Source organism: Dipodomys merriami, unplaced genomic scaffold, assembly GCF_024711535.1.
Source record: "Dipodomys merriami isolate MVZ:Mamm:240054 unplaced genomic scaffold, mDipMer1.0.p SCAF_1090, whole genome shotgun sequence".
In the NCBI taxonomy this organism is placed as follows: Eukaryota; Metazoa; Chordata; class Mammalia; order Rodentia; family Heteromyidae; genus Dipodomys; species Dipodomys merriami.
The window spans coordinates 196973-217232 of NW_027202372.1; the positions used below are offsets into that span (position 1 = coordinate 196973).

General features: G+C 35.7%; 1 pseudogene; it reads left to right on the forward strand.

Annotated features, from left to right (window-relative positions):
• Positions 1 to 2563: 2563 nt before the first annotated feature.
• LOC138815355 (tripartite motif-containing protein 43 pseudogene) lies at positions 2564 to 19832 on the forward strand (annotated as a pseudogene).
• Positions 19833 to 20260: the final 428 nt, after the last annotated feature.

Sequence of the window (20260 nt, forward strand, 5' to 3'; positions counted from 1 at the left end):
TTCAATTAACCACCAAAGTGGAGCTGTGGTCCAAGTAGTAGGAGAAAAAAAAAGCAAAGCAAACAACAACCAAAAAAAAACCCTCACGAATACTGCTCATGCCCTAAGTTCAAGCCCCAGGTACATCCTAGAACAAAAAAGCAGTATTAGTTTCGGTGACTCAACGTTCTAAAGCAGGCTTTTGATGACTAGATCCTGTTATCCATCCTGGGAAGAAAAAAAAAGAAACACCTCTATACTAGACCATTGGGGTGTTTAAACTTTCTATTAGATTGGATTCTTTAAGTTGTATTACTAATTCCTAAAAATAAAATAAAATAAAATAAAATGAACTGGAATACTTAGAGAAATTGCTGGTAATAATGGAGAAGAAAGAAAGTGAATGGTTGAACACTAAACATGAAGGAATGGATTTAGAAAAAATAAGTCATAATGTTTTAGGGTAAAAATGAAGAGAACATTAACTCAGGCTAAGAGATTAATAATAACAATGGCAAAGCTCAATTTATACATTAGGCATACTGAGAGATTAACAATAGCCAACAATTGTATCAATACAACAGTTTGCTGTCCAGTTGTGATGGCTCTTTGTTGGTGTCTGTCTTTCACTCTATGTACCCAATTATCGTGCCATCATCCCTGCTGTCATTATCATATGAAGATAAAAAATAATGCTTAGCCAGCTCCAGTGGTGCACTCCCTGTAATCCTAGCTACTCAGGAAACAGATCTGAGGATCTCGGTTCAAACCCGGCCCAGGCAGGAAAGTCGTAGACACTCATCTCCAATAAACCACTAGAAAACTGGAAGTGGTGCTATGGCTCAAGTGGTAGAGGGCTCACCTTGAGCTGAAGAGATGAGCGAAAGCACCAGACCCAGAGTTCCGCAGCACTAATGACAAAAATTTTTTAAAAAGAAAAATTAACAAGATTGTTTGATAATCAATGCCTGAAAGTCAATGATGCAAACATAGTGTTAGGCTACTATTTAGCTGCTGGCAATTCAGATAGGGGATTATGCTTTCAAAGCTAATGGATCAACACCAAGAAAGGTACAAGATTGATTATATTAACAAAACCACAAATGGGAAAGGTTATGCCAAGGATACTACAGAACCTATAACCCTAAAGAGAATATTCTGATAGGATAAAACTTATTGCAAATTGAATATTAATAATGTGTTCTTGAAATCCAATGTATATAATATATATATATGTTTATGTCTATGATAATTTTTAGATCATTCTCAAAAACGAAATGGAGTTATTAAATTATATATCAGAATACCACATCATTTTATAATAAAAAGGCATAAATGATATTTAAAATAAAGATAAGAGAAATAGAGTGGAAGAAGAGCTCAGGGACAGATCTTCTACCCTGAGTTCAAGTCCAGCACTGACAGACAAACAACAAGAACAACAACATCGGAAGGATGAATTTGTATGGAAAATGGACTTGGGAGGAAGTGACCTAGGAGCCTAGGATGTTTGTTGACTCACAGTCAGGTGATCATCGACAGTCAGGTGATTACTGGTCTGATTAAAGCAGGTGATGGGAAAGCTGGGAGGGGCTGCTCTGTGGGCAGACTTAACCCTGATCACAACTCAAGCAAGAGATAATTCTTGTCCTCTCAGCTTTGTGCAAAGTGTGAATCAGAAGATCTCAGTCCAGGGAACCTAAGCATAAACTCAATTTTCTATTCCAAAAGCAAAAGCAAACAGAAGAGGACATGGCTTAAGTGGTAAAGTACCAACCAAGCATCAGGCCTGACAAATTACAAATTAATGAAGACCCACAAGATACAATGGATGATGCCACGAATGTGTCCTACAGTCCGGTGGAAAAGTAATAAACTCATAGTCCAAATATAAAGCATACACAGAAGTAAAAAACAAAACAAAACAAAACAAAACAAACACAATAAACTTTTCCAACCCTGGACAAACCTAAGTTTCACCTAACCCAAATCACCTAACCAAATTGCAAGTCATTGAAAGAGGAAGTAAAAGGTGGGGTTGTCAGGATGTAAATTCCAACTTCTATTGATATGTAAATCAGCTTCCCTAAACAACCAATCAGAGACACTTCCTTTCCTGGGCCCACCCTCTTTCAGTATCAATAGAGTGGAAGTCTGAGACTCAGGCATTGCTGAAGATCCCTCAGCAGGAGGAGGCTGTTTGGAGCTTGGATACTCCAGGTGAGGATCAGAGTGGGAGAATCTACTCCTCTTTTAATTCTTCTTTCCTTGGTTTGGTGTTGTTGTTGGTGGTGGTGTTTTGTCGGTTGTGGGGATTGAACCCAGTGGTAGGGCAGTGTTGCTGGGCCTCTTTGTGCTCAAGACTGGGCATTATCCCTAGGTCACTTTGTGGACAAGTTTAGTGCTTTACCACTTGAATCACAGCCCACTTGTGATTTTGGAGTGGTAAATAGGAGATAAGAGTCTGTGTCAGGGGGACTTTGGTGCCCAGGCCTGCTTCAAAGCTTGATCCTCATATCCCCATCTCTTGGGTAGCTAGGCTTTTAGGGGTGAGTCACCAGCACCTCATTAGATTCTAGGAATGATGGATCCTGACATTGTCCAGGCCTTCCAGAAGGAACTGAGCTGTGGCATCTGTATGAATACTTTCATAGAGCCAGTCACCCTAGAGTGCGGGCACAGTTTTTGTCGACCTTGTCTCTTCCTTTGCTGGGAAGAGACTCCAGCCAGGTGCCCAGGATGCAAGGGACCCTGCCAGCAGACAAACCTGAAAACCAACGTGGTTCTGAGGAGCCTGGTGGCCATTGCCAGAAGAGCCAGACTCAGGCAGTTCCTGAGCTCTGAGGAATACATGTGTGGGACACACAGGGAGACCAAGCAGATGTTCTGTGAGGTAGACAGGGCCCTGCTCTGTAGGAGCTGCTCCATGTCTCAGGAGCACAGGGCTCACAAACACCATTCTATAGAAAGGGCTGCTGATGTGCAGAGGAAGATGATTTCAAAGCAGATGCATGCTGTATGGGAAAAGACTCAAGAAAACCAGCACAATTTACAGGAGAAGAAGAGACTCACCAACCAATGGATTTATTATGTGAACCTCTACCGAGACATGACTAAGGATGTTTTTAGAATGCTGCAGCTTTTTGTCCAGGAGGAGGAAAGATATCATTCCCAGCTACTGATCAATGAAGGAAGAGCCATGTTACAGCAACTCAGAGAAAGGGAAACCTAAATGCTTCAGAAGAAGCATCAGCTCAGGAATATGTTTCAGGAGCTGATCGAAACATACCAGAAGCCAGATGTGGAACTGCTTCAGGGTGTAGAGTTGACCCTAGAAAGCTGTGTGTCAGTGTTGGTCTTCATGCCACTTCCTCTGAGGCCACAGCTCAGTGCCCCTCCCATGCCTGGAATGAAAGAGAAGCTCAATCAGTACCGGGTGGAGATTGCCTTCAATGAAACTATGGGGAATCAAGGTCCTGGGAGCAGTGTTAGACATGACCATCAATATGCGGTTTTGAATTCTGAAGACTCCCTCCACTTCACTGCTTTTGGATGCCAAGTCTTCAGCTCTGGGAAACATTACTGGGAAGTTAGTGTGGATGAGTCTTCGACCTGGGCCTTGGGAGTTGTTACTGATTCTGTCATAGGGAGCAACCTCAGTGAATCTGAGGACGTTTTCCTCCTTTTGTTTGTGAAAGAGAACACACTTTACACCCTTTTTACCACCTTCCCATTGCTGTCTCAATATGTAGAGAAGCCTCTGGGCCGGGTTGGTTTGTTTCTTGATCTTGAGCATGGCAGTCTGAGTTTTTGGAATGTGGCTAAGTGTTCCCTTATCTGGAGATACCCCAATGATTCTCTCTGATTTCCTGTCAGGCCCCTTTATTCCAGTGGTATCCCGGTGTCTTAAGTGAAGAGACTCTCTATGTGTTGGGAACTCTATGGCAGAGAACCTTTCTCAAATGAAGCAAACCACTAATACTGTACTAATTTAAATTTTTTCATGAAATATGGTGGTAACTATAAAATGTAAAAACCAGTATTAAATGAAGATAAGATAAAGTAGCAACAATGCAACAAGAGAGCAAATAAATATTTTAAAATTGTTATAAAAATAAACCCATGCAAAACTGAGTCCCCAGTGATGGCTTTTCACCCTGAAAGCAGTTGGAGTCCAGAATAACAACAAAAAACAACATTGAATGCAGTGGGCACTGTTGTTTTACCAGTAAACCTTGCTAATCAGCAGGCTGAGTTCTGAGTGGCAATACATAGCCAGGAAAAACAGATAAATCCAAGTGACTCTTATCTCCAAATAACCACCAAAGTGGAGTTGTGTTCACATGGTACAAGAAAAAAATTCCCACGAGAACAAGGCTCATGCCCTAAGTTAAAGCCCCAGGAAAAGCTAGTACAAAAATACAGTACTAGTTTCAGTGACACAAAGTTCTAGAGCAGCCTTTCTATTAATAGGTCCTGTTATCCATCCTGGGAGGAAAAAAAACAAACACCTCTCTCCTAGAGCATAGGGGTCTTTACACTTTCTATTAGATTGGATTCTTTAACTTTCGGTACCAATTCCTAAACAAGGGGGAAAAATGTATACTCAGACAAAGAGCTGGTAATAATGGAGAAGAGACTAAATGGTTGAACACTAAAGATGAAGGCCTGTCTTTAAATAGAAGAAATAAGTCATCCTTTTGGGGGGTAAAAATGAGCAGAGAGATTCATAATAATAACTATAGCAGGGCTGCGAAGGTGGCTCAGTGGTAGAGCGCTTGCCTTGCATGCCTGAGACCCTGGGTTTGATTCCTCAGCAACACATAAGAAAAAAGAAACAGCCAGAAGTGGCGCTGTGGCTCAATTGATAGAGCACTAGCCTTGAGCTGAAGAGCCAAGGGACAGCGTCCAGGCCCACAGTTCAGGCCCCATTACCGGACCCAAAAAAAAAATAAATAAATAAATAAACCCAAACCATAACTATGGCAAACCTTAATTTATATATTAGGCATACTGAGAGCCACCACTTGTAACAATATAACAGGATGCTTTGCAGGTGTGATGGCTCTTTTTTGGATAATTAATTGTAGTTCTTTGATCCCCTGTGGCATTATCATATGGAGTTAAAAATGCTTACTTTTTTGTTTCCCTTTCACCCTATATATTTAATTGTTGTGTGTTCATCCCTTCATGTAATTATCTTATTGATGGGCAAAAGCTACTAACTTGAGATTCAATGATATGAATGTAGGGTTAGACTTCTACTTCCCTGTTGGAAATTCAGATATAGGAGAATTTGCTTTTAAAGCTCATGGTTCAACAAACAAGAACAGATAAGGTTCAAGATTGATTCATAGTAATAAATCCTGGAAGGTGAAAGCTTATGTCATCGATACTATAGAACTTACTACCCTAAAAATAATATCCTAGATAATTTTCTAAAGTTTATAGCAAATAGAGTATTAATAATGTGCTCTTATAAAACACACACACACACACAAACACACACACACACACATACACACATGAGCATTAGTAGGTTCTCTTATCAGTTTATCATATATATTAATTTACCATTTCATTTTAATATAAGCTTAGTCATATATGGTGTTTATTAGCCTTTTGCTCCAACATAAAACTCAAGGACAGTGCATAGATCCTTAGTTTAAGCTCCTGGTCTGTTTCGGGGAAAAAAAATAAAATGGATAAGTCACAATAGAAAATAGACATGGAGAAAGTAACCTCAGATTCAAGGATCCTTTTCTGACTCACAGTTAGGTGATGGACAGTCAGGTGATTACTGGGTTCAGGCTGGTGAAGGAGATGGGTGTAGGGGGTAGGCTTCCTGCAGACCTAACAATGATCACATCCCATCCAATAGCTAGTCAAGTTAGCATATGTCTGCCATCTCAGCTATATACAAAGTCTCAATAGGAAGATCTCAGTCCAGGAAAGCCTAAGCATTAACACAAGATCATATTACAAAAATAAACTAAAAAATGGTATGTTGTATACAGTTCTGGTACTGTACTGTTGAATTCATACCATTTGCTTAAACTCTGCTAACCAATTTACTTAACTCTAAATGTTAATAACAATGCAATGATGTTGGTCCAGTTTTTCAATTTAGAAAACCATAGGCAGGTGTTAATAAACATAAGGTGGTGCTGAGTTTATTAGAAGAATGTTTGTGTGGTCATGTTTCACTGTATAAATGTGAGTATAAAGAATTCAGTGCAGTCTTTACCTTCCCACACGTGATTTTTTAGGGTGACCTCACCTTCCTATTATAGGATTAAAAGTAGTGTTTGTGACTTTGACCACATTTGACTGTTGTCCTGTGCACTGTTGTTTTTATTTTTCTCTCATTTCCGAGAAAAAAGATAAATTACTTGCTGTAATCATGCTGTATTTCCCTGGCTTATACATTTAAATTTCTATTGTTTATTTCTGTGAAATCTATGATACATTCTGACATCATTTTGATATTTTATCTAATCATACAAACATATACTATTCCATCTTTCTGCAATAATATCTTTGCATTAGTAATTAGTAATATCCTGGATACTGTATTGTTCATTTCAGAACTTCATGATTATTTTTACTACCGGCATAATTAATGCCATTGACAAAAGAACTCAATAAATTAGATGTAGTCAAAATTTTCTACCTTATATATCTAGAAGCAAGAACAAAACTACTTTATTCTTGTTTGGGTTATAAATTTGTGGCATATATTGTTATGGATCTATAGTTTATTTTTTATTGTATTTTATTTATCTATTCATTATTTATTTTTGTTTAATTAATTTATTTTATTTGCTAGTTTTTAAAATATTTTATTTGAATAGTTGGAGAAAGGAGTTGCAATTCAATAAAGTAGTTTTTGAATACAATACATCTTGATCACTTTAATCCCTTTTTAACATTTCCACTCATCTCTCCCAACTGCTTATTCTCTGATTTTTTCTTAATTTTGTGGAATATGCATTGATTTTTTTTTACTTGCTCCTGTTTTCCACCAATTTGCTATATTCTATGTCTACTTTCATAGTAGAACACTTTAATTTTATGCCTAGCAGGAGAGACTGTGCAACTCCCAAATTCCAGAACATTTATTTATTTTTACTTTTGTTAAAGATTATCTATTATTCCATTTAAAAATCATTTTATGTGTAATTGAAAAATGTTATATTTGTTAAATTAATTCTATAAAATTTAGGGATTCTTTGTATTTTGAAAGTATATTTGATCATTATCACCTTGGAATATTCTCAAATATTCGTCATTCAGAAGGACATCTTATACCTGTCTGCAGCTATTCTGAATTCTCCTTAGACTTCCAACGCCAAAGAAACTAATGTTATGCCTCATTTTGATAATTCAAAAATTTCATGAAAATCAAATCATTTTATGTGTTATTTTGTGTCTAGTTCTTTCTATCTAGCCTGTTGTCAGTGTTTCCACTAATATCAATTCTCCATTTCTCTTTTTTACTTGATAATGGGCTATTTCATGAGTATAATATGTTTTGTGATCTGTTTTCCTATTGGTCAGCCTGAAATTTTTTTTCAATTCTTTGGCTGTCATAGATAATATTGCTGTGATGATGCACAAGTTTTGAACTTAAGTGTATAAAAACTATAGGCAAACTTTCTAGGCTGTACAAAGTTTCTAGGCTGTTTGGTGTTTCTGTAACTAACTTCGTGAGGAACTTTTACACACTAATTTCCAAGATGAATGTGCTATTTTACAGTGAATGAGAGCTTCAATTTCTTTACATCCTTGCCAAACCTACTAATGCACATCTTCTTTTACCCATTCTGGTGAGTATCAAATGACATATCATTTCTATTTTATAAGTGATTTTACATGTGCTAATGCTATTAACCTCCTTTCCTCTGTTTACACATTGTTCGATTAAGAAATTTCAAGTCAAATTCTTTGTCCATTAATTTAGTTACTGGTCCATTTTTTCCTTGCTCTCCAATTCTTTTCTTTTGGAATAGGAATGTTTACACCATGTTATTATATATTGAAAGTATGGTGCTCCTCATCCTCTCTGTCATCCTCTTCCTCTTCTTCTTCTTTTCTCTTCTTTCTCCTCCTTGTTCCTCTTTCTCTACTTCTTTTTCCTCCTCTTCCTCTTCTTCCTTCCTCTTACTCTACCTCTCTGGTTCCTCTTCTTCTTCTTCTCTGCCCCTCTTCTTCTTTCTTGGACCAAAGCTTCATACTGTCCTAGTAAGCACTCTACCACTTAAAACTGGACAATCCTAGTTTGTTTTTCACATAGGGTCTAGTGCTTTTACTCAGGCTTCCCTAGAATTGTGATCCTCCTGTCTTCACTATGAGTAGCTTTAATTAAAGGCATGTGTCTATATACTTGGCATATAATTGGTTTTGGTTTTTTTTAAAAAAATTATTTCCTTTTTTTGTTTTGGTCATGGGGCCTGAACTTGGGCACAGTCCCTCAGCATTTCACTTCAAGCTATCACTTTACCACTTGAGCCACAGTGTCCATTCCAGCTTTTTCTGCTTATGTGGTGCTGAGGAATTGAACCCAGGGCCTCATGCATACAAGGCAAACACTCTACCACTGAGCCACCTTTCCAGCCCTATTTTGCTTTATTTTCATGGCAACTCTCAGCTAAAAATTTTCTTTGAGTCTCTGTGGACATTTTGAACCTGGAATTTTGAATGATGTTGGAAGTCAAGGCTACAAAGAATTTTGGAGAGAGGCAATGCATTCTGTTACCTCTCCTTTTATGCTAGTGTCAGAAGATGAATGTACACCTTTTGGAGACAAAAGTGGAACGTTTTTGGATAAGGAGATGTGTTTGGTTGCTGTGTTCAAATGAAATGGTTAAGTCATATTGTCACTTTGATTGGATTGAAAAATATGCAGGAGAGCAATAACATACACAACTAGGTGTATGGGGGACTGAGTTCCCAGAGAAGTTTAGCAAAGTGGAAAAACACATACTGATTGTGTACTATCCTCAAGTCTAAGAACTTAGAATCAAGGGAGGGAAAATGAGAAACACACTTATTCAGGAGTTCTCTCTCTGCTTAAAAATCACCATAATGTGTTACTTATTTCCTTGTCTTGGCCATTTTCTCTCAGCCAAGATCAACTAAAACGGAACCATAAAGCAACATAGCCTTCCCTTCTTTAACTGGTTTTGCATAGGTTATTTCTCAGTGATGAGAGTCTAACACATTGCTGAATTTAAAAATTGATTAATAAACAATTTGAATTAAGTGATTAGAATTGACTTAGTTACAGTGATGAAAATTGACATGCATTTTTAGAGAAGAATGACTGCCACAGTTGTGCATTAAAACTTTCTGAGCATAGAAATGTATAATACATTACTCAGAGGAATCTTCTGGGAATAAAATCATTGCAATTTTTTTAATCAGAAAAAGTAGGAATAATTTTGAGAATATAATTTAAGTCCACTTTTTGAACTTTGAAAAAACAAACACAAAGCTATTTTAATTAGAAAAAGTGTGTTATCTATTAAAGCTATATCAAAAGCTTTTTTAAAAGAAATTCATGTAAATAGGATCTCAGATCAAGAGGAACCAATTAAGAGCTTTACTATTCATACAAGTATGAGATAATTAGGACTAAGTTAGTATAAATAGGAAGAGATGATAAATTGATATGAAGAACACTTAAGGAATAAAAAAATTTTTATTTTCATCTTTATCAAAATCTTTTTTTTATATTTATGTACTATATATTCTATATTAACATCTATATGTGTGTATATGTACATATATATATATATATATATATATATATATATGCATTCACAAGCCTCATGAGTGACAAAAAAATCCAACCAACAAAAAAAACATGAGGAATATAGTGAAAAAAACACAAATTCAGATATCAAAAGTGGCGTGGTGGGGTCAAGGGAAAGACTAGACAAATGAAGAGGAAAAGGGGAAGAAAATGCAGGCAAGAGTCTAGTGTATAGCCTACCAAACAGAAGGGGATGGTAGAAGAAAGACTGGTGACAATGTTGAAAGAGGTAACACTGATCAAGGCATATTGTGTTTGTAAGCTGCTTTTTTATCTGCCAATGCCTTTGTCCAATGACTTAATGATAAGACTAAAAAAATCACAATAAATTACAACTTTTAGCCAGTTACCTGTGGCTCATAACTGTAAATCTAGCTAATCAGGAAGCTGATATTTCGAAGCCAGTCCTTGTAGGAAAGTCCTTAAGATGATTATCTCCAATTAACCAGTATAAAGCTGGAAGTGGAGTTTTGGCCTAAGTCTTTGACCACCAGTATCAAGTTTAAAAGCCAAGAGAGAGTATGAGGTCCTGAGTTCAAACCCTGGGGCTGCTCCCCCCATGTAACACTTAAGTAAAAATTTATTTAGACAAAATATTTACGGATAAATTTGCATTTTTTATGAGAAAGGCTGACAATTGATATTACTTCTCTAAATTCTGTAAGCAATCATTTGTTACGGCTAGTTGGTATTTTAATTAATGAGTTGAAATTTTGAGGTTAGAATTTTATAAACCTACACAATACTGGACTATGTAGGAATGGCTCCATTTCAATTTATTTTCTTTCTTTTTCTTATTTATTGTTTGTTTATTGTATGTTTATTTATTGACATGTCTTAGGGCTGGAAGTCTGGGCCTGGGCTCTGTCTCTGAGCTCTACTACTTGAGACACAGCTCCATTTCCGGCTTTTTTGATGGTTCCTTCGAGATAAGAGTATCATAATAGACTTTCTTGCGAAGGCTGGTTTTGAAACTCTATTCTCAAATCTCAGCCTCCTGAGATAGCTAGAATTACAGGCATGTGCAAGCAGCACCTGGCATTCAATTTCAATTAGTAAAAATATTAAATGGTAGAGTGGTAAAGTATTGCAGTAAAAATCTTAAATTTATTTTGAAAATTTCTTTATATAATCACATTTCTTAAGATGAAATACTTCACATTTTAAGTAATTTGTTGCATGTTGAATCAGATTATTCAAATCATGTTTCTATCCTTTAATGTTATAGATTACTATCTAATCATGGATTTAGATTATCAGCAAAGCTTTCTACATATTCAAATAATTATTCTCTGTATGTTGTATGTTTTTTTAGTTTGTTACAAATATGGTATAATTCACTACATTTTATTCAAATGAGTTTTGTGGTCATATAATTAAAAATAACCTATAATAAAGTCACTACAAAGAAGGCAACTCTGTTGCACAAATGCAATATTGTGTGATCAAGAATATAAGGTGCACACAATCAAACCAGTAAGAAGTTAAACATATATTACCGAGTGTGTGTTTGTGTGTGTGTTTGTGTGTGTGTGTTTACATATGTAAGTTTTAAAATAAATTTTTATCGTGAAAATACTGTACAAAGGGGTTACAATCACATGAGCAAGGTAATGAGTACATTTCTTATCAAGCACTATTGCCTCCTCCTTTGTTGGTGTTTCCTCTATCATCCTTTCCCTCACATCTCCACAACTACATTTCCCCCTACTCTCTACCCCCTGCTCATTACCATTCCCCCCTCCACAAAAAAGAGTTTGTTTTTTTCCTTCCTCTCCATAAATTATACCAACATCAAATAGAGTGAAAATAGGGATTATACCATGGGGGAAGGACAAACAAATCAACAAAAAAATTACCCTATAAATATGTTAGAAACAATAGGAAGAAAGAAAAACCACTTGAGTCCTTATCTTGGGGTTTCTTTTGTCTAACATTAAGCTATCTGATCTTTTCTGCTTGTTTCAGACATTTCAAATAAGGGAAACCGTGGGACCTAGGTTTCTTTGGACCTGGCTTATATCACTTAATATAAGTTTTTCTAAGTATTTCCATTTCCTAACAAATGGGGCAATGTCATTCTTTCTGATAGAAGCATAGAATACATTGTGTATATGTACCACATTTTCTTGATCCATTCATCTACTGAGGGGTATCTGGTTTGGTTCCATATTTTAGCTATGGTAAATAATGCTGCAATAAACATAGTTGTGCTGGTAGCTTTAGTGTGGTCTTGTTTGTGATCATTTGGGGAAATACCGATAAGTGGGATTGCTGGGTCATAGGGGAGCTCTATGTGGAGTCTTTCGAGGAACCTCCATAGTACTTTGAAAGTAGCTGAACAAGTTTACATTCCTATCAATAGTGCAGTAGGGTTCCATTCTGCCCACGTCCCCTTCAGCATCTGTTGTTATGAGAGTTCTTAAGTATAGCTATTCTAACTGGGGTGAGGTGGTATCTCAGTGTTGCTTCGATTTGCATTTCTTTTATGGCTAGGGAGGTTGAGCATTTCTTCATGTGTCTATTGGCCATCCTTCTTTCCTCTTCAGAGAAGTTTATCTTTAAGTCTTTAGCCCATTTATTTATTGGGCAGTTGTTTCTTTGAGGATTTGTTGTTGGGGGATTTAATATTTTGAGTTCCAGGTATATTTTAGGTATGAGTTCCATGTCTGTTGTATGGCTAGTGAAGATCTTCTCCCAATCCGTGGGCTTTCTATTGATCTTGCTAGCTATGTCCTTGGTCATGCAGAAGCTCTGCAATTTCATGCAATCCCATTTGTCCAACCTTTCCTTGATTTGTTGTGTTTCTGGGTCTCTATGTTATAACCCATGCTTTCACTGAATTTGATGTTGGTATAATTTGTGGAGGGGAAGGGCAAAAACAAATCATTTAAGTAGGGATACAGGTGGACACATTGCAACAATGAGATGTACAAGTCATTATTTGGAAAAACAAACTTAACAACTTTGGTCGGGGGAGGGGGGAGGATCAGATGGGGGAGATGGGTGGAATATGGGAAGGAATAGGAAGGGGAAACAAAAAGGAGGGAACAATGCTTGATAAGAAATGTACTCGTTATCTTGCCCTTATAATTGTAACTCCTCTGTATGGTATTCTCACAATAAAAAAATAATAGGCCTATGCCAAAGAGAGGTAGGATTTCTCCTATTCTGTCCTGTAATGTTTTCCGAGTGCCTGCTTTGACTCTGAGTTCTTTGATCCATTTGGAGTTGAGTCTGGTACAGGGTGGTATATAAGGATCTAGCTTTAGTTTTCTAAAGGGGGTTAACCAATTTTGCCAGCATCATTTACTGAAGAGGCTGCTTTCTTCCATTCTATTTTCTTTTCTTGCTCCCTTGTGGAAAATTAGATGGCTATAGGGATGTGGGTTCATTTCTGGGTTTTCAGTTCTATTCCATTGGTCTTAAGGTCTGTTCTTGTGCCAGTACCAAGCTGTTTTTATTACTATGGCTTTGTAGTAGAGTTTAAAATTTGGTATTGATATTCCTCCAGCACTGTTCTTTCTGTTAAGGATCATTCTTGCTTTCGGGGTCCTTCATTGTACCCTATGAATTTTTGGATTGCCTCTTCTATTTCCTTGAAGAATGAGGTTGGAATATTGATAAGTATGGCATTGAATTTGAAGATAGACTTGGGAAGTATTGCCATTTTCATGATGTTGATCCTTCCAATCCAGGAGCAGGGAGGTTTTTCCATGTTCTAAGTACTCTTTTGATTTCCTTTTTCAGGTTTTTAAAGTTTTCATCATAGTAGTCCTTCACTTCGTTGGTTAAGTTAATTTAGTAAAAAGACCTGAATCAAACTTGTAGTTATAAAATTCAACGAAAAGGTAATCATTTCACTGAAAAAATTATTGGCCATATTGTCAATTAAGGAAATAACAAATGTTGACCTCACTGACATTGCCATAGTACCATCCAACATGAACTATGTAAAGAGAAAATGAAATAAAATGACTCATGTATCAGTGAGTAATGAGACATCATAAGATGACCAATGCTTGTGTAATAGAGTAACATAAACAATAGTATGGACAATATAAAAAAAGAGAAGTCAATATCTTATTAGAAATTTGATTAAAAAGTAAATATCCAGTGATTAAAGGAATTCACTAGTCCACCAAACAAGAAAAACAAAGTAAATAATTATAGGTATATCTTGATGAAATAATAAAAAAATCTAAAAATAAATATCATTAACATTTACAACAAGGAAAATGTATGTACAGAATAAGATAAACTATAGAAAACTACATTTTTGTTATTGATATAGTATTTTGCCACGTATGACAAACAGTACCCTGTTCCTGTGGAATACTACATAAACTACAATCCCATAAAGACATAGGCAATCTGACCAAAAGAAAATGTGAATGTAGGAAGGAAATGATTACCAACTGAATCTCACAGCAAAATAGTGGCTTGTAACCTTACAGTTGAACTTCTGTGGCTCCAAACGTTAAATAACACAGTTCTTTTTTTTTTTTAATAATAAAGACACAGCAAGGTATGTAGTTGAGAATATATGGTTTTCACTTAATGAATTGTGTCAATTTATGAAATACATAAAATTGAAAATATTTTATCAAATATTTGCTATATTTCTTAGATATTGACTGACAGTAATAGGACTCATCTTTCATACTGATATTTTAAAAAAGATTTGTGATTTGTGCATGCATTATTTTAAGCATAATCTTTAACAGTATTAATGGTCTATTTTATATTTATCTGAACACATAAGTAGTGAAAGTCTAGCAGCTGATTACATTATTGTCAGGCCATAGTACTCTTTTTTTACACTATACAAGGATGACAGATCAAGGATGCTAGAAGGAAAATGTTTTCCTTCTGGAATTTAATTAGTTTGACTTTAACTCAAGAGAAAAAGATTCTGCTAGCTGTCAATTTTGATTTAGATCTCCAGCTAATTAACGCTCCAAAGAAGGCTAATAAAACTGTTCACAACCCATACCCCCATTGAGATATCTTCATCATGCCATTCTAGGAATGCTGGGGATGCTATTTCCTTCAGATCTTGTGAATTACCTTTGGTTTTTTGCCCAAATTGTCATCTCTATAGCGTTGTTCACATTTTTGCATGTATATTTAAAATGTGCAGTACTTTTACTATATTGTTATATATCATGTAATATGATATGTATACCATGAGAGAAAAGCCATTTAGTCTTTTCTCCCAAAATCCATTTCAATAGTGCACCATTTCTTCCTACTTTCAGAACACTAGTTACTACACTTATAAAGATTCCTGTTGAAATCAGAATTGGAAGTATTTTTAACTGATTTTACTTTATCAAGGTACTATCAACAATAAGCTATCTCCTCGGCTCAGGGACATGACAATATACAAACTGAGATTTTTAAAGTTGAGACTTAAGGAAATTAAAGGATATACACTGTCTATAAAATATACACTGTCTATAAACCTTAATTAAATTACGCTAACACATTTTATTTTTGTTTCTTTTTTATTCAGTTTTGTATATTTTTTATTTACATACTGTACAGAGGGGTTACAATTACATGAGCAAGGTAGTGAGTATATTTCCTACAGAGCATTGTTGCCTCCTCATTTGTTTTACCCCTGCCATCCCTTCCCTCCCACCTCCACAACTACCCACCCAAACCCCCGCCAAAGTTGCTAACACATTTTAGAACATAGAGTCTATTGCTGTTAGAAATATTATCCTTGAGAAATAAGGAGATGATTAACACATTAAAAATAAAAACAAGGAAGGAAATTCATTGCCTCTCTTCTTTGGTTCCACTTATTCCTAGATTTATTCTGTATTGGAAGGTCTGCTACCTACCTGAGGGACATTGATAATAAATCCTAGTCTTCCTACATTCTCAAGCTCACAGTTTAGTATTTGTGCACCATGGTTGTGAGTTGAATTGTATGAGAAGCTTTCCTTCAATATTCTCTGCAGGGATGTGGCTATGACTTTGAAGTACTGAAGCTATCTTTCACTCTAAAGTTATTGTGTGGGCTCATATGTCTTTGGCATGTCTAGTCCAAATTTAAAAGAAAGAGACTAAAAGATTATTTCTCTTAGGAGAAACTAATTTATATTTCAACCAACAGCTAGAAGTTATTGCTTAATATTTGAGCACAGAATGCTGAAATAGTATTGGAAAAGATAATCTAGCTGTCCCCATCAATACAAGCAGAAATTTTACTTAGTCTGAGCATCTTGTATATTACTACATTACTCCTACTCTGGTCACCTTCAACTTGTTTCACCCTAAATTTGTTTAAAAGTGTTCTAGCTTCTGTCACACCAGCAAATGTACATATTATACATTGCTTCAATATTACTAAAGGATAAGCTTGTAATTTAAGTATATTAGTCTAGAGTCAGTAGCTGCAAAATTATGTAACAATGTTTATAATAATACATATATTGGTTTTGAGAGCAGAGATAAATTCTCAACAAAATATCTTTATTATTTAAGACATTTTATTTGCTTGTCTCATTTCTGTGCAATGAAAAGAAATACTATTCACAATTACTTAATTGAAATAATGTAATATTTATTCAAAAAACCCCATAAAATAGTAGCAACCAGTAGTAGTCCAAAGGAAGATTAGAAAAAAAGAAAATTATCCTGTAGACTTTCTTTAGCTAGAAATTATTTCAACATGTATGTTAGCTTACGTCTGAACATCTAGTCCCAGATTCTAAAATATAAAATGTAGTTGTTGAATACCAGGCAAGATTTTGGTAGGCTCATTTTGGACAAGGCTAATTAGGAAATTTAAGGAAAAGAATTCATAAATACTTCACTGAGGATTCATTATAAAAATGAAGTTAATTAATTATTTGAAAATTTGAGTGTAAGAAAGAAGAGTTTCTATAGAGTATCTTTTGTGTAACTGTAAGTATTCTGAAATAATATACAGATGATAGATAGATACGTACATGCATAGATACATAGATGTTACACTGTTGGAATTCAAGTCTGAAAATTGGGGTAGGAGAGTTTGTACAGTGGTTGTGTCCAGAAATGTGAATAAGAGTATTATGGAAAGGAGAACAAGTGCTGACTAGGAAAGGCTTGTGGTGCAGTGAAAGACCATCAAATGAAAATCCAAGGGAGTAAAGAAATGAGGGTTAGAGAAGACACAAAATATGAAAAGTCAAGGTGACGTGAGTTTCTAGAAGGTGAGAAAATGAGAGGTTAAATATTGAAGCAACATCTCTCTGAAGAGTGAACTACTTAGGCACTAAACCAAATCCTTTAGTTTTGTTTATTAGTAAATTTTGAGAATGTTAATTGTTAGTATGGAAGTAAGACAACCTTGGTTAAGGTGTAGTAATACTTAAGAAGTTTAGTTTGTGTATGTGTGGGTATGGGTTTGTTGACTATAAAATAAACTTTGTCTAAAACTCGATCAAAAAGTACAGGCACATGAGGAAATGGAGAAAAATTAGAGCATGGATACTTGTGAGATATTCAAGCTACCAAGAAAAAAATGAGACATTAAATATAAGAGAATGATACAACAAACTTTGGAATAATGAACTGAACAGGCAAACTAAAGAAATAAATATAAAAGAGACAAAAATAAAGCTGAATTATTACGAATGGTGAAAAGTATGATTATGTTTTTCCACACAAATAATTATCCAAAGGTTTAAATTGTTAATTATCCCAAACTAATGACCAATATAACACCATACCAAAAAAAGCTGAATGAAAAGAGTAATTCTGTATTAATCTGTACTAGTATGATGAAAAAATTACCCTTTCAAACTGGCCAGGAGAAAAGATATATTAACAAAGATAGTGCAGACCAAAAGACAAAATATAAGGAAAATCAAAGCCAACTAATATTTTTAAATCAACATTGATTAATTAATTATTGGTTCCACCATTTGATCTGACTTCATACTTGTTCTAAACAACTATCATCAGAGATGTAAATGGTGGTTCAATAAGGCAAGTCTGAAGGCAAAACAGGCCTTTTCTAAAAATCTGAATTTTCAATGTGTACGACACTATTACCCACAAGAGGCAAATGAATCTAAACCGAGTTTAAGTCACAAATTCTTTCTTCATTGGCCATTTATTTTTTAATATTAATCCACTTTATGCTTTTAGACCTGATAATATATAGTTTCTCTACTTTAAAAATAAAATTTTAATATATTTTGAAATATATCATTTCATATAAAATTTCAGATTTAGACGCATGGTGAATGAATAGTAATACAAACACATTTCTCTTTCAAAGCAGAATAGAAATAGGCTAATATTCTTAAGTACTATCATTATTTTTAGTTAAGTTTCCAACCAATTGAGTGCTTTAGAATTGAGCTCTTCTGTAAAATACAAGTACTGGTTTGATTTAATCACAATATACATCCAGTATTTATTGTGCATTATTGCCAACTTTTTGGTTCAAGCTTACCTATGACAAGGACATATGTGATTGAATGAAATTTAGCACATATCCTGTGAGTAGAGATGTGTTTTTATTTCTGAAAAATTTGAATCAAATGAAAAATAATGTAATTGATTGAAAGTCAATTGCAACTACACAGAGGCTGCTATTTGAAGTGAACCACCAAAATAAGTGGAAAATCAATTTATAAAAAGAAAGGAATGGTGGGGATGGGAAGGGTTGGGAAGGGGCAACAAAGGAGGAGGCAACAATGCTTGATAAGAAATGTACTCATTCCCTTGCACATGTAAGTGTAACCCCTCCGTACAGTATTTTCACAATAAAAGAAGAAAGAAAGAAAGAAAGAAAGAAAGAAAGAAAGAAAGAAAGAAAGAAAGAAAGAAAGAAAGAAAGAAAGAAACAAGGAAACAAGGAAAGAAGGAAAAAAGAAAGGAAAAATAAATAAAGGATCAAGTTAACAGTAAAACAAATGCTTGTAGTTGTGTGTAGAATTCAAAGGAAATAAGGTAATGGAAGACATTTAAATGGCAAAATGAATAACATGGGATTTGAATTTATAACTATTTATACTGCTATTAAGTACCATTTGTCAAGAAATGGAAAGACCTGGGGAAAATATTACATTATGTGAAGCTAGGCCATAGTGACAAATGTTGCATGCTTTCACATACATTTGAAAGCTAGATTTTATGTATAAATTTGTAAGTAAATTTGTTGGGTGGTATAGAATTACATACAAAAGTATTAACTGAAATAGAGTTGATTCAGGGGAGAACTCCAAGAGTGTAATTCCCAATCATGGGTCCACTGGTGCCAACAGCCTGAGCCTGAACTCTGCTCACTCATGAAAGTGATGTAGAAGAGAACATAAATATGGTCTTATAGACTAATGTATCCTGGTCACATGAACCAGTGAACTTTGAAGAAACAGCACTGACTTTCACTCTGGAGGAGCAGGGCCTGCTGAGCCTCCAGAGAATTCCTTGTACAGGAAAGTGACACTGGGAAACTACAGAAAGCTGGTCTCAGTGGAACTCTATCTTTCCAAAGCAGATCTGATATCTCCATTACAGAAAGCAAAAGACTGCTGACCAGTGGAGAGAGAAATTCTTCAAGACTCCTTTCTAGAATGAACTGGGGCTATAGGAGTACTTCAACTGGATTTTCTTCCTGCCATGAATCCATTGATGAAAAATAACGTGGTGGAAGTTCTTACCCTGAACCAAGAAGTGGCTTAGTCCCGGGAATGCTCAGGTTCATGCCCTCTGTGCTGAAGACGGAGGCTGGAGCCCAGACATTCCTTCTAGAACGTTCGTGAGCAAACGTAGCTTGAGAGTTAAAACATAATTCGTGGTTCACATGTAAAACTTCTACCAGAAGGACTGTGAAGTGGGCAGAGTCAAGGAGAGCAGCGGTTCTGTGGCAAGCAGGTCCCCTGTGAACATTCACCAAAAGGGCTCTGAAGGAAGCAAGGGAAACAGTGGTTTTAAGAAAAGCATTTCACCATTGAGAGCAGCAGACTCCAAAAGGGCTCTGAAGGAAGCAAGGGAAACAGTGGTTTTAAGAAAAGCATTTCACCATTGAGAGCAGCAGATTCTTCTTTAGAAGGGTTCACTATGTGAGCCAACTTTGACGATGCAACGAAGAGAGTCAAATGTTCCGGAACCCAAGGTAGTTTTCAGTCCATAAAATGACCCACACTAAAGATTCATAACCTGGTCCTACCAGAATGGACTTCGTGAACTTGTGGACATTGTGCAAGCAAAATATTAACTCATCTTTTGAAATCATCTCAAAGTTAGATCCACACTGGAGAAAGCGCCAATGTATATCAGAACTGTAGGAAGGTGTTTGTACAGATCTCCTCCCTTAAATAACACCAGATTTCATGGTGGACAGAACATTTGAGTGTGGGAGTGTGAGAAGACTTTCAATGTCTGCTCAGCCCTCTTGCAGCACCTGAGTACTCACACTGAAGCCAAAGCCTACCCATATCAGAACTGTCTAAAAGC